At 41.5% G+C, this 14,276-nt stretch overlaps 1 long non-coding RNA gene across 3 annotated transcripts in view; it reads left to right on the top strand.

The window, feature by feature from the left end:
- Positions 1-6,723, top strand: part of LOC106506721 (uncharacterized) — a 49,723-nt gene extending 43,000 nt beyond the window's left edge. For 2 of the 3 annotated variants that reach the window (XR_001302218.3, XR_002339963.2), the window contains exons 2-4: positions 3,571-3,674; positions 4,660-4,757; positions 6,590-6,707. This is a non-coding gene — a long non-coding RNA (uncharacterized LOC106506721). Of the gene's footprint in view, positions 1-3,570; positions 3,675-4,659; positions 4,758-6,589 lie in introns of all 3 variants that reach the window. The other variant, XR_014832624.1, reaches the window with a different exon arrangement.
- The last annotated feature ends 7,553 nt before the right edge of the window (positions 6,724-14,276 follow it).

The raw sequence follows: 14,276 nt of genomic DNA, 5'->3' as shown, positions 1-14,276 counted from the left end.
GGTTATCCTGCCTAGCTGAGACCTCAGGGTCAGGGAAACCAAGCCTCCTTCTGGAAGACATATTCAGTATCAGCTGGAGGCTCCCATTTTGTCATGGCTGTAGGAAAGTGTATCTTTTTCTTTCTTTCTTCCTTTTCTTTCTTCCTTTCTTTCTTCCTTTTCTTTCTTTTTTTCTTTCTTCCTTTTCTTTCTTCCTTTCTTTCTTCCTTTTCTTTCTTTCTTTTCTTTCTTTCTTCCTTTTCTTTCTTCCTTTCTTTCTTCCTTTTCTTTCTTTCTTCCTTTTCTTTCTTTCTTTCTTCCTTTTCTTTCTTTCTTCCTTTTCTTTCTTCCTTTTCTTTCTTTCTTTTCTTTCTTTCTTCCTTTTCTTTCTTCCTTTTCTTTCTTTCTTTCTTCCTTTCTTTCTTCCTTTTCTTTCTTTCTTCCTTTTCTTTCTTCCTTTTCTTTCTTCCTTTTCTTTCTTCCTTTTCTTTCTTCCTTTTCTTTCTTTCTTTCTTCCTTTTCTTTCTTTCTTCCTTTTCTTTCTTCCTTTTCTTTCTTCCTTTCTTTCTTCCTTTTCTTTCTTTTTTTCTTTCTTCCTTTTCTTTCTTCCTTTCTTTCTTCCTTTCTTTCTTTCCTTCTTTCTTTCTTCCTTTCTTTCTTCCTTTCTTCCTTTCTTTCTTTCTTTCTTTCTTTCTTTCTTTCTTTCTTTCTCTCTTTCTCTCTTTCTTTCTTTCTCTCTCTCTTTCTTTCTCTTTCTTTCTCTCTCTTTCTCTCTTTCTTTCTTTCTCTCTTTCTCTCTTCCTCCCTTTCTTTCTTTCTCTCTCTCTTTCTTTCTCTCTCTCTTTCTTTCTTTCTCTCTTTCTCTTTCTCCCTTTCTTTCTTTCTCTCTCTCTTTCTTTCTCTCTTTCTTTCTTTCTCTCTTTTTGTCTTTTTAGGGCTGCACCCAGGCTAGGAGTCGAGTCAGAGCTTCACCAGCAGGCCACAGTCACAGCCACAGCAATGCCAGATCCAGGCTGCATCTGCGACCTACACCATAGCTCATGGCAATGCCGGATCCTTAACCCACTGAGTGAGGCCAGGGATCGAACCTGCATCCTCATGGATACTAGTCAGATTTGTTTCTCCTGAGCCATGACAGGAACTCCAGAAAGTACATTTTCAAGGACATTGTGAGTTTTATATATCATTGTAAGATTTATTTATTCCCCGAAAATATTGCCTGGTAGGTGTGTGCTGTTGAATGGTCGTCCACCGTTTTCGTATATTGCACACGTCCATGATTTTACCCAGATTGCAGATGAGTCATCTCAGCAATCTCTTTTTTTAATTTATTTGAATCCAAGATTTCTAATGCCAAAGACTTGCAGCATATGGAAGTTCCCAGGCTAGGGGTCGAATCGGAACAGCAGCTGCTGGCCTACATCCCAGCTCACATCAACCCCAGATCCTTAACTCACTGAGTGAGGCCGGGGATCGAACCCACATCCTCATGGTTCCTAGTAGTGTTCGTAACCTGCTGAGCCATAATGGGACTCCGGATTGGCATAGCCTTTTGTGTTCATGATATTTGGCTTTCGCAGTACAATTCTCTTACACACAATAAGGATTTAAAAGTTCATTGAACTCTTTCATACGATGAAATCATTTCAACTTTCTTGTGTGGAATTTACATTGAGTTCACTTTAAAAGGGGGCCTTCAGATCTTTTCATTATCCACAGAACAGAGAGCTTAATTAAATTATACTTGTCATAGCATTTGTATGTGTTCTTTAGTGGTTAGCAGCCTGATCATAAAGATAGGTCTTAATGATCCGTATAAATTCTGGATTTTTCAGTTGTGTCCCAAAGATAGCAGCTTTTCTTTCTCTTGTTAAAATCTCACTGCAGTATCAAAAAAAAATAAAAAATAAAAAAAATAAAGGAGTTCCCGTCGTGGTTCAATGGTTAATGAATCCGACTAGGAACCATGAGGTTGTGGGTTCGATCCCTGGCCTTGATCAGTGTGTTAAGGATCCGGCGTTGCCGTGAGCTGTGGTGTAGGTTGCACAGGCGGCTCAGATCCCAAGTCACTGTGGCTGTGGTGTAGGCCAGCAGCTACAGCTCCGATTAGACCCCTAGCCTGGGAATCTCCATATGCCACGGGTTCAGCCCTAGAAAAAGACCAAAAAAAAAAAAAAAAAAAAAAAAATTAAAATCTCACTGCAGTATCCACAGAGTGGATGCTGCATTTAAAATTATGTGTGCGTGGAGTTCCCTTGGTGGCTCAGTGAGTTAAGAACCTGAGTAATATCTATGAGGATGAGGGTTCAATCCCTGGCCTTGCTCAGTGGCTTAAGAATCCAGCATTGCTACAAGCTGCAAGCTGTGGTCATGGATGCAGCTTGGATCCCACATTGCTGTGGCTGTGGCATAGCCCGGCAGCTACAGCTCCAATTCAATCCCTAGCCTGGGAACTTCCATATGCCACAGGTGTGGCCCTAAAAAGGAAAAAAAAAATTTTTTTAGTTAAAAAAAAAAACAAACGTGTGTGTGTGTGACGTAGAGAACAGGCTTGTGGTTCCTAAGCGGAGGCGGGAAGGGGAGGGTTGGGCTGGGAGTTTGGGATTAGCAGATGCAAACTGCTGTCTGTGGGATGGATAAAAAGCAAGGCCTACTGTACAGCACAGGGAACTATAGTCAGTATCTTAGGATAAACCATAATAAACAAATATGAAAAAGAATACATATTTAAAAAATTTTTTTAAATGTGTGTGTAAAAATGGAGGCCTTTTATTTTTTCACTTCCCCTTGAGAAGGAGAAAGAGATAAATCGTGCAAACAGAACTGATATTAGGAATTTGGTCCCAAAAAAGAAGGTTCCAGTTCATGTAGGTAAAACTTCAGATACCTTCTTTTTCATCATGAGTGATTAGTCAGCTCAGAATCAGGGCGCTGAAGAATTGTGAAGTATCCATGAAAAATGATACTTTTTTTCCTACTTGTGGTTGATTTTATTGCTATCCAAACTTGTTTTATAAAAGAGGACATATTACACATATTGAAAGATTTTTAAAAATTGTATATTTTTCAATGTACAAGAAATATTTATATATACATATAAGTATATTTCTAGTATGTGTTTAAAATACATAAAAGCTGAAACAAAGCTGTTCTTTGTGGACATCTGAGTAACCAGAAAATATAATTAAGTGAAATATCTATTTTTGCGAGCATTATGGCTAAATCGAATTTGTTGTTTGGTCGCATTTTTGATTTGTTTCTAGTGTGCTTGTCAATTGCTGTTTTTTTTTTAAGACAGGAACTCTGAGTCCTTCAGCTAGTGAATAAAATCATCTATGTTTTAACACTTCAGTTTAAGTTTTTTTAGGCATTTAAAATGAATTGAAATGAATCTGGTTGATCAAAGCTAGAGTAAGTAGCACTCACTCTTAAAGACAGGTCTTATTTTCTAGCTTATCTGACTTAGTAGCTAGGGAACCACAACCTGTTGGTGTTGCAACAAATGATTTGGCTCAAGGGTTTAAAGGGAATATTAATGTGTAGAAATGAAGTGCTGATGGAAATCAGTGTCCCTCACCTTCTCTTTTTCAGTGGGTCCCAGCTCTCTATCGGATTCGAGTCTCTGTAGGAGATTCCCCCGACTATCACCTACACTCCTGTGACTTTAGGAAAAAAATTCTGCCTCTGGGACAAAGGTCAGTGAGCTGACTTCCTTGAAGGTGCACTGCTGGTTGCATTAGTGCCTGGAGGCAGCAAAGTATAATGGGTCAGAGCAGGGCTTCTTGCTGTGTGATCTGGGGCAGGTGAGTTGACGTTTCTGTGCCTTTTTCCTCCTCTGTAAAATGGCACCTGCCCCACTGGGCTGCAGTAAGGAGACACAGAGCGAACAGGTATAAAATGCTTAGAACAGCCCTCTGAGACATGGTGATCGAGGCATAAAAATGTTGGCCAATATTGCAAAATGAGTGGGTAACACCCCTCCCCCAGCCCCAGTTGGGAGGGACGGACCTTTGGGGGAAAGTCATTACTGAAAGAACAGAGTTTTCTTTCATGTGTTTTGAAAATGGAATCCTTCACAGAAGACAGCGCTTCTGCAGAGTAAAAATGCCAGTGAAAAAGAGAAAATGCTGACTTCTCCCAGCCTCTGGCACCGAGGAGGAGGGACTCTTCAAGCCAAAGGGACTTTTAGCTGAGTTATAAAGCAATATTCCTGGTGAACGCTACCCTCTGTCCTTCTCCCTGGGATTGTAAAACTCTGTAACAGAATGTTCAAAGTCTCCTAGGTATTTTACAAAAATCACCGGAGAAAGACTGCCCCCGCATCATCAATTTTTAACCAGTGCTCCCTGGGCATATTCTAAATAAGGGCTATCTAAAGAACACGTTGCTGGTTTGTTTTCTACTGGTGTTAGCAAGAAAATCCATTGTGTGAATTACACCATATGAGTGACACAAAAAAAAACGCTAAGATAGTTTTTAAAAATAATTTTTCCCTCGGTAACCAAAAAAAAAAAATCATTGTAAACAAATGTGAAAAATAAATACACATACACAGAGAAAAATAAAAAGTACTGATGATTATTCGTAACATTTTAGTAGACAAGAAAGGGGTTTGTTTTGTTTTGTTTAAGAAAAATCCTTCACGCAGTGCAGAATCTGGGATTTTTTTTTTTTTTTTAGGTGTCGGGATAAACTAAGACAAAAATACATTCAAGGAGAAAACAGAGGAAGTCATTCTACTTGAATGGCAGAATCGAAACTGCTTCCTCCTCAAACAGGTACATCCTCTGTGGTGAAAAAGGACCAGGATCTTCAAGGGAAGGGGTAGAAACAAGACTCGTGTATTCCTTGGGAGTTCCAGGGCTTGGAAAGCCCGGGCTTGCCGTAAAAGCAACAGGCATAGGAGCTTACAGAGTCTGGATGTACAGAAGGGGACATCAAGACTCAGGTTACAAGGCACCAGGCATCCCAGGGACAGGCCAGCACTCTCAGCCAGAAGTCCTGGATTTAACTTTGAGCTCTGTAATGGACTAACGTTGTGACCTTGGAAAGGTCAAGGTCTCTCTGAGCCAGCGTTTCCTAATCTTTGAAATGGGACAACACACTTCCCCTTTCTACCTTGCAGAGTCATATGAAGATAATCTATCTGTGAAATCCTTTTAGTGGCACAATGCAGACATTCTGTTAAAGAGGCACCATTCCAAGCTCTTCTGTATTGTTTGGATGAAAACATGATTTCCTTGTCTACATTATTTATCTACATGGACTTACTGGTGTTTGCAAAGATGAAATAAGCTGCTTCCACGGAGCCTGTTCAGAAACTTGGGTTGGTTCAATTCTTTGCAGATGTATCTCAAGTCATGTTTTTAAAAATTCGTCCCTAGAAATACTCTTCCTCAGCTGTCCCGAGGTTAAAACCACCTCCCTCACTGTTTATTCCCGACTCCTCGAACATGGGCTGACTGTTTTTGGACAGGGTTTAATGGCCTAAGCTTAAGCCCTCTTGATAAATGGATCGAGAGGTCCGTGTTTCCTCGCCAAACACATTTTCATCTGGACTCCATCTCTGCCCAAATTCTGTAGGGCTCTGGCCATAAATATGTAACGCCTCTTAGGAACATGGACCTGCCTATCTGTGGGCCCACGCCCCTCTGCTGTTCCATATGAAACTTGGAGGCAGGCCAGGGTATGGCCAAGTAACTACCGTGTCTAGTTCATCACAGGCCCTCCAGAGCAGGGGCCACAGAGGCCCCTCCTCTCTGGACCAGGGTGCTTGGGTGGGACTGTGATCCCCTGGGGCAGCGGGAGCCTTTGTGAAATTGCCGCAGTATGGACAAATTTGGTGCCGGCTTCCTGGATTTAGGCCACGGTTACTGGTTGGCTTTTCTGAGCCTGTTTTTGGCACAGGTAGGAAAGGAGGAGAAAAAAAAAAATGGTGTAAGCGTGTTTCGAAATCTTAGATCATTTCATGAATGACTCAGTGTTTCCTTTTGGAAAAGTGCAATAATTGGCTTTCATGAATAACTTAGCTTTGGGAAAAAAAAAAAGGTTCTAAATATTGAGGAGTCTTTTGTGCTATCTGAACACAGCCATCCTTCCATCTTCGTTTTTATAGCTTCCAGAGGAATTTCATTCACTTGATAACGTGAACTTGTTGAAAAACAAACTGTCACATACTTCCTCCTTCAGGCTTCCTGTTCTTTCTGAGAAAAGAATTGAGGTTGCCTTTTCTTTCTCTCTTTCTTTCCTTTTTTTTTTTTTTTTTTTCCATTTAAAAATGTAAAATAGAATGTATCAAATGAACTTGTGCAGTAAAGCTGACAGTGTTATGTGTCAATTACATCCCAATCGAGCTGGAGAAAATATTCAGAAGACAAAGCTATTACCCTTTATACGATGAGCTCTATTCAGACCAGAAGAGAAGAGCAAGTTCTTTCTCTCTTGACACCATTAAAATGTCATACAGTGTATATTTCTTTAGGGTACGAAGTAAATAACGAGGTATGTTTTCAAATATTATCCTTAATTCATTTAGGCCCAGTTCCGTTTTAGAATTAAACAAACAAACCAAAACCAGCAGCCTCTCTCTCTTCTGTCTCTCTCTGCACAGAGAAAATCCTGAAGTTTGAAGGCAGAAGATACCCATTCCTCCGGCATTAGCACTGTTACATCCAGCTTCAGAATATAAACCCAGACGAGGTCTCAAATGACTCATTACTGGAATAAATGTTTCTCATGTTAAAGGTATGCAAATAGAGCTTAATCGGTGAAGGAAGACTCTGCAATTCAATAAATAAGGTGGAGAATGTTACTGTGGTTACTGGGGACTCTATTTGCATACAGGCTTATCTTGTTTTTAAAGCAGTAAGGAAAAGAAAGGAGGGAGAGGAAAATCCCAACTTTCACCACATGTTCTCAAAATACAGTCTTATAATAAGGCAACCCCAGTTCAGGCCCTGTTCACAAGCCAAAAAAAAAATGCTTAGTGCGGAAGAATCCAAAACACATTAGAATCATTTTCTAGACTATAGAAAGCAAACGAGGCACTAGCCTCAGGTCATCTTACTGAGAAAATTACACAATCAGACTTTTTGTCACTCACGTCTGGTGGGTTAGACCAGGACAGATTGGGTGACTCCTCTGGTTTCAGGAGTCTGCCCTGCTCAGGCTGTGGGCTAATGGCTACGCTAGTTCTGCAAGCCAGACAGACAGTCACACTGAAATAGAATAAAGACAAAAAGGAAGGAGCCCCCAAGTAGATTCTCATGCTGTCTATCAAATCCCAAATCTTGCCACATTTAACACTGTGAATTAAAGCCAGAATCACTTGTCCTCGTTTTGCAAGAAAAGCTCATATTATACAAGTGCGTAAGCACATATTAGCGTTTTGTGCTCCCCAAGAAACTGTGCTTTCCTGGCATCGCTCATCCATGCGTGGTGGAAATAGTTCAAGGAAATAGATTGGGCAAAGTCCATACTGACTCAGGAAGAGAAAGGATTTAAAGCTTCAGAAAATGTCTGGAGTTCCCTTGTGGCTCATCAGGTTAAGGATCCAGTGTTGTCGCTGCTGTGGCATGGGTTCGATCCCTGGCCCCGAAACTTCCACAAGCACAGGTGTAGCCAAAAAATACATAAATACGTAAAGCTTCAGAAAATGTCTCAATTACTCCTGTGGTGGGGAGGGAGCAGGGAAAGCGCATCACAGGCTGATACAGATGCACTGGTGCAAGGCGTGTGGTCCCCACGGCAGAGAGCATCTCCCCCTTTGGTGGTTTTTTTTTTTTTTTCTTTTTGGGCAAGGCTAGGGGGCAAACTGGAGCTGCAGCTGCCGGCCTACACCACAGCCACAGCAACACAGGATCGAAGTCGCATCTGTGGCCCGCACCACAGCTCACCACAAGGCCAGATCCTTAACCCACTGAGCAGGGCCAGGGATCGAACCCGCGTCCTCATGAATACCAGTCGGGTTTGTTATCGCTGAGTCACGACGGGAACTCCCAGCATCTCCCACTTTGGACAGCAAATCTGACACCCCCTCACCTTCTCACAGGGATTCACTCTCTTTGAGGTCAGCCGTGCATAAGACTGGGTAACAAATGCTTAGAGTAGCAACAAATACAGATGCTTTAAAGACCCATTTCATAACCAACTGTAGGTATTTCTATTTTACACAGTTAGATCATCTAGCTTTGGGGACGTTGTCAAGGCTCTTCTGACGATTTACTCCTGGACAAGATGGAGCAGGTCTCCTATTTTTAGTAACTGTGCAACCTACCCCCCCATAAAGTTTGATTCTGAAGTGGAAATTGAGAAAAGAGCACTGATGAGAGGCTTAGGTGGTGAGAAACAGAGGTGGTAGGCTGCCTCTTTAATGAACTTGGTCCCTTAAGTCTGTAATACAGACATGCATTACTGTACTTAAAAAAATCTACCTCTGTATCTTTGTCCTAGTTCACACCTGTTTCTGATATCAAGTTCAAGAGGTACAAAGGGGACACAGAGAAGAAACCTGTTCCCCTCCCACTGGGGTCCCCCAGCCTCCCAGGGCCCCTCCCTAGAGGTCAGCACTGTGGCCAGAGTGAAGATTTTTTAAAAAGAAGATAATTACCCTGTCAATTTGGTTTTCCTTTACAATGTGAATACCTCTTTTGTGGTCTTTATTCCTGGCTAATTTGCTCTGAAATATCTTAGGATACAAAGGGAAAAAAAGAGTTTCAGTGGTATGGTAATCTTTACCTATTAGGGTTTTATTTCAACTGTCAGTGAAACCTTTTTTTTCTTCTTCTTCTGTTTCACTTTTCAGAGCTGTTCTGCACCCTTCTGCCGACCAGAAGGAGGTGGGGGTGGGTGTGGGGGGAGCCTGTACAGCATTTGTATTTTGTACATTTTTATAAGAGAAAGGACACAAGGCCTGATTTAAGAAGCTAACATTATTTACAGCACAGGAGAGAAATCATCATTGTGAATGATGAGGTGAAGAAAATCAGAATAAACCCAGGTACTATGCCATGTTTCCAAAGTTGCACGGGAACACACCAATTTAGGAACCCTGGTTGTTTCTGAGGGTCGTGTGTTGGGTTTCTGGGTATTTTCTGCAGTTTTCAAATTTTCTGTAAAATGAACAGTAAGTCTTTCTAATCATAAACAGCAAAAAGTATCTTGTAAGGATTGTGTGCTAGAAGAATGTACTCTCTGGACTTTTCTCGGTGATCACATAAAATTTCAGAACTCCTGTTTTTAAAATACGGCAGAGGAGGAATTCCTGTCGTGGCGCAGTGGTTAACGAATCCGACTAGGAACCATGAGGTTGCGGGTTCGGTCCCTGCCCTTGCTCAGTGGGTTAACGATCTGGCGTTGCCGTGAGCTGTGGTGTAGGTTGCAGACGCGGCTCGGATCCCGTGTTGCTGTGGCTCTGGCGTAGGCCGGCGGCTACAGCTCTGATTCGAGCCCTAGCCTGGGAACCTCCATATGCCGTGGGAGCAGCCCAAGAAATAGCAAAAAAGACCAAAAAAAAAAAAAAAAAAAAAAAAAAAAAATACGGCAGAGGCGTTCCCTGCTGGCCTAGCTGTTAAGGATCTGGCATTGTCACTGCTGTAACTCGGGTTTGATCCCTGGCCCAGAAGCTCCCACATGCTGCGGGCATGGCCAAAATAAAGGAATAAACAAACAAATGAATAAAACTTTAAAAATACATATAGCAGTGCATAGGCCTAAGAACAGTATTTTTCTACTTATTGTGGAGTTATCCTGAATATTTCTGATTCATCTACTGTGGCCTCCACAATATCCTATTTACTATTTATAGTTATTCAACATATAAACATATATTCTATATAGTTTAATCATATAGATAACCTGCACCTATCCCTACAGTTTGGAAGTTAGTATTTTTAATACGATGCAGGTCAATAAATAGAAACTAAACTTGAATATTGAGGATCTGGCCACCCTTCCTTAAAAGGTTGGTCTTAACACCTAGATGAAGCCTGACAATGGATTTCAGACACTTCCTCTAGTATTTTACAGAGACTCTTGGCAGTAGCTTCTTGGCTTGATTGGCTTAATGATTCATTTATATTGTAATGTTATTTTTCAGTTGTATGCCTCAAGTAAAAAGGACAAAAATAAGTTTGGGGGGGGAACATTTTAATAGCTTTCAAATGTTCCAATAAACTCAAACCCATATACTCTTGCTCAAGAATTTCTTTGCTAGATTATTACATAATTGCTTGCCAAATCTCTCTAGTTTTTTTTCTCTCTCTCTCTTTTTTTTTTTTCTTTTCTTTTTAGAGCCGCACCCACGGCACATGGACGTTCCCAGGCTCGGGGTTGAATTGGAGCTGCAGCTGCCAGCCTGCACCACAGCTCAGGGCGACGCAAGCAAGATCCTCAACCCGCTGATCGAGGCCAGGGATCGAACCCGCATCCACTTGGATACCAATTGGGTTAGTTACGGTTGAGCCACGACGGGAACTCCCTCTCTTATTTTCTTAATCTTAGGAACCATAAATGATATTGTACTGGTCAGAAAATGTAAATATTTTCAAAAGATTTAAACATTCAAATGTCATGGGAAAGATTTTTTTTTTAAAAAAATCAAATCTCTACTTGTAAAAAACGATTCCTAGCTGAAGAATCCGAAGATGGCAAAACGATCTGAAGCCCCCAACAAGAAAGCCTATATACATATTTCACATTCGTGTTTAATTTTGTTATCTTCAACTGTAGTTCCTACTGCAAACATCCCAGTAAACGGCCAGTCTCTATGACTAAGGAAATACTCCAGCTTATGATCTGCTGATAGGAGACGAAATATCAGCAAGGCCAGGAGGGCTCCTGCGTCCTTATCTAACAGATGGTGGCACCAGCAGCAGGCCCGGCTCCGTGCTGAGGAGCAGTGGTTGTGCCCAGACCACTGCGCTCTGCTAAGATGCCCCTTGAACAACTCCTCGTGGGCTCCACTCATACCGGATCCCAGGTAACCCGAATGCAATAGGATGTGCATGAATGGTGGGTGCCCTGTGTTCCAAGTGGAAGCTTTGAATTCCCCCATGCTGACACTGCAGGGTTTCTCTGATGCATTTTCTAGTGTTTTGCTGTATATTTGAAAACTCAGAAAGACAGAAAATCTTTAATAACCTGGAGAAATACAGAGGAGGGCTCACAACTTTGTAAATCACACTTAAAAAAAAAAAAGAAAAAAAAAGAGGTCCCACTGTGGCTCAGAGACAGCAAACCTGCCTAGTATACATGAGGACAAGGGGTCTATCCCTGGCCTTGCTCAGTGGGTTAAGGATCCATCCGGTGTTGCTGTGGCTGTGTCATAGGCCCACAGCTACAACTCTGATTCAAGCCCTAGCCTGGGTACTTCCATATACCATGAGCGTGGCCCTAAAAAGACACACACACACACAAAAATAATAATAATAATTTTTTTTGGCCCCATCCATGGCATATGGAAATTCCTGGACCAGGGATCAAATCTGAGTTGCAGCTGTGGCAACATCTGATCCTTAATAGCTGGGCCACCATGGGAACTCCCAGAATTTTCTTTTAATACACAGACACGGAAGGAAACAAAACCCGAAGGTGAATTCAGGTATTATTTTTTCACAAGCAAAACTCTCACTTAGATATAATCTCTAAAATAATAATAACAGTTTTATTTCAATCATGATTTCTTTGACAGTGAAAGGAGACAGCTTTTGGGGTTCAGGATCCTCTTACAAAGTACTGGGGTTTTTTTTGTTTTTTTGTTTTTTTGCTATTTCTTGGGCCGCTCCCGCAGCATATGGAGATTCCCAGGCGAGGGGTCCAATCGGAGCTGTAGCCACCGGCCTACACCGGAGCCACAGCAACTCGGGATCCGAGCCATGTCTGCAACCTACACCACAGCTCACGGCAACGCTGGATTGTTAACCTGCTGAGCAAGGGCAGGGACCGAACCCACAACCTCATGGTTCCTAGTAGGATTCGTTAACCACTGCGCCACGACAGGAACTCCAAGTACTGTTTTTATACACATTATTTTCAAGGAGAAAATCTGGGACATCTTTACACCAGATCCTTAACCCACTGAGTCACAAGGGAACTCCAATACTTGCTTTATCTCGAGGTCTAATACTGTGAGCTTTTCGTACCTATCTTCTTATTTATAGCTACGGGACTTGATAAAAAGTTAAATATCAATCTACCAACCCGATGGTCAAAGAGAAAAAAAAATCTTTGAAAAGCCAGAGTTGAAGGAAGAGAGGTCCAGAAGAGAAAAACGGAATAATGGCGTCATAGAGCAGATTGAGGACCCCCTCAAAGTGCAAAATCATGTTTTCCAAATAGCTTTTTAAGTGCTTGTCAAATCTGTCAATCACCTGCTTAGGGTTATTTTACATTTCTCCCAAACCTCTGAAGTTCAAAGTAAATAATTGTTACAGTGGTTAAATCCAATATTTACAAGGAGCATGTTTCCTGAGAATTTGACATTTCAATTAAGGTTGCAATGGGCAGCCACTGCCTTTTCAAAGATGATCAAATATATCCCATTGGAAAACCGTGTAATCTCGTTTGGAGCCCTGCCTCATGCTCCAGCACCCTGTAAGGGATCTGCCAGGGAACTCTAATACAAATCAGAACCTTAATTCAAGTAAATAGTACTAAAAAAGAAATCTCTGGCACAGTCCTTTGACTCTTTGGACTATTAATAACCGAGAAAACTGCTTTTCTCAAGCTGGTGCATCATTCTCTTCTGCTCCCGCCTTGATCTCAATATTTACAGGGTGGTTATGCAGTCGGGAAACAGAGACATGTGTGGTATCATCATGAATTTCTTCAATCTGCAAAACATTTGAGTACAACAGAACACACTGATGGAATGGTAGAATAGAATAAACCAGCAGAAAACAAAACGAAACAAAGAGGAAATTAATAAAGTAAATTAAAGAACACTATGTGTGTTGCCAGGCTTGATGGAAATCTTCCACATGAACTCGTGGGGTGTGTTGAGCCAGCTGAGTAGCTGGGTGAAATGGGAAACTCCACTGCAGGAAGTGGTGCTTTTCTGATGCTGCTAATTAAGGAATGTGGAACCCTTCCTTCTGAGTCAGCTTGGCTGGTATGTGGAACTCTGTGCTACTTGCTGCTTACACGATTATGGCATGAAAGTTGGGAAATAAAACCAGAGTATCTTGCCATTTAACACTTAAGAGGCAGGAGGTGGTGTGTGTGTGTGTGTGTGTGTGTTTAAATGGTTCCTAATCTTTAAAATGGTTTGCTGCAGCTGGCCTTGTTATCAGCTGATCGTACGTACGGCATAGTCTCAGTTAGCCATGCTGCCCACAGAGAGGATTTGAACCATTTATGAGCTCACATTTTAAGGTACCTCGGCTTATCACAACAGTCTGAGGATTTGCTACTATTACACAGCAATAAAAACATCTCTGTGGGACTGTCAGCTCTTTCTCTTTTTAATTTCTTTTTGGTAAAATAAAGACGCCTTGTTTTATTTCTAAGGCAATACAGGCATACAATAGAAAATAATGTGAAGAAAATAGGAGGCAGAAAAAGATTATGCATATCCCATGATCAAAAAACCATTTAGGAGTTCCCTGGTGGCTCAGTGGGTTAAGGACTCAGCATTACCACTGCTAAGGCATGGGTTCCATCCATGGGCTGGGAACTTCTGCATGCTTGTCGGGGCAGCAAAAAAATAAAAAATTAAACTAAAATAAAAATAAAAATTTTAAATAAAAATTTTGAAATGAATGTAAAAGTAGAGAAAACAGTAAAATGAACCCCCCCATACTCAATACCCAGTTCTGCAGTTTCAAGATGTGAACCACATTTGCTTGAATTTTCCCCTTTTTAAAATTTGCTCAAGTGTTATAAATTCCCATTCTCCTCCTCTTCAATATATGTCTCTAAAAAAATGTCCATTTTTTTCCCTAGTGATTCCTAATGCCCTTATCACATCGAATGAATTAACAATAAGTGCTTGGTATCACATAATGCACAGTCCATACTAAAATTTCCCTGATACGGAGCTCCCGTCCTGGTGCAGGGAAAGCGAATCTGACTAGGAACCATGAGGTTACCAGTTCGATCCCGGGGGCCTTGCTCAGTCGGTTAAGGATCCGGCATCGCCTTGACCTGTGGTGTAGGTCAAAGATGCGGCTTGGATCTGGCGTTGCTGTGGCTGTAGTGTAGGCCAGCAGCTATGGCTCTGTTTGGACCCCTAGCCTGGGAACCTCCATATGCCTCGGGCGTGGCCCTAAAAAGCAAAAATAAATAAATGAATAATAAAA

Source organism: Sus scrofa, chromosome 17 (assembly GCF_054392235.1).
Source record: "Sus scrofa isolate SSC_HxYL_T2T_F1_AM1 chromosome 17, Sscrofa_HxYL_maternal_Yorkshire_Landrace_v2.0, whole genome shotgun sequence".
Classification (NCBI taxonomy): Eukaryota; Metazoa; Chordata; class Mammalia; order Artiodactyla; family Suidae; genus Sus; species Sus scrofa.
The sequence above is the reverse complement of the archived record's forward strand: the minus strand, read 5'-3'. Positions and strand labels throughout refer to the sequence as shown.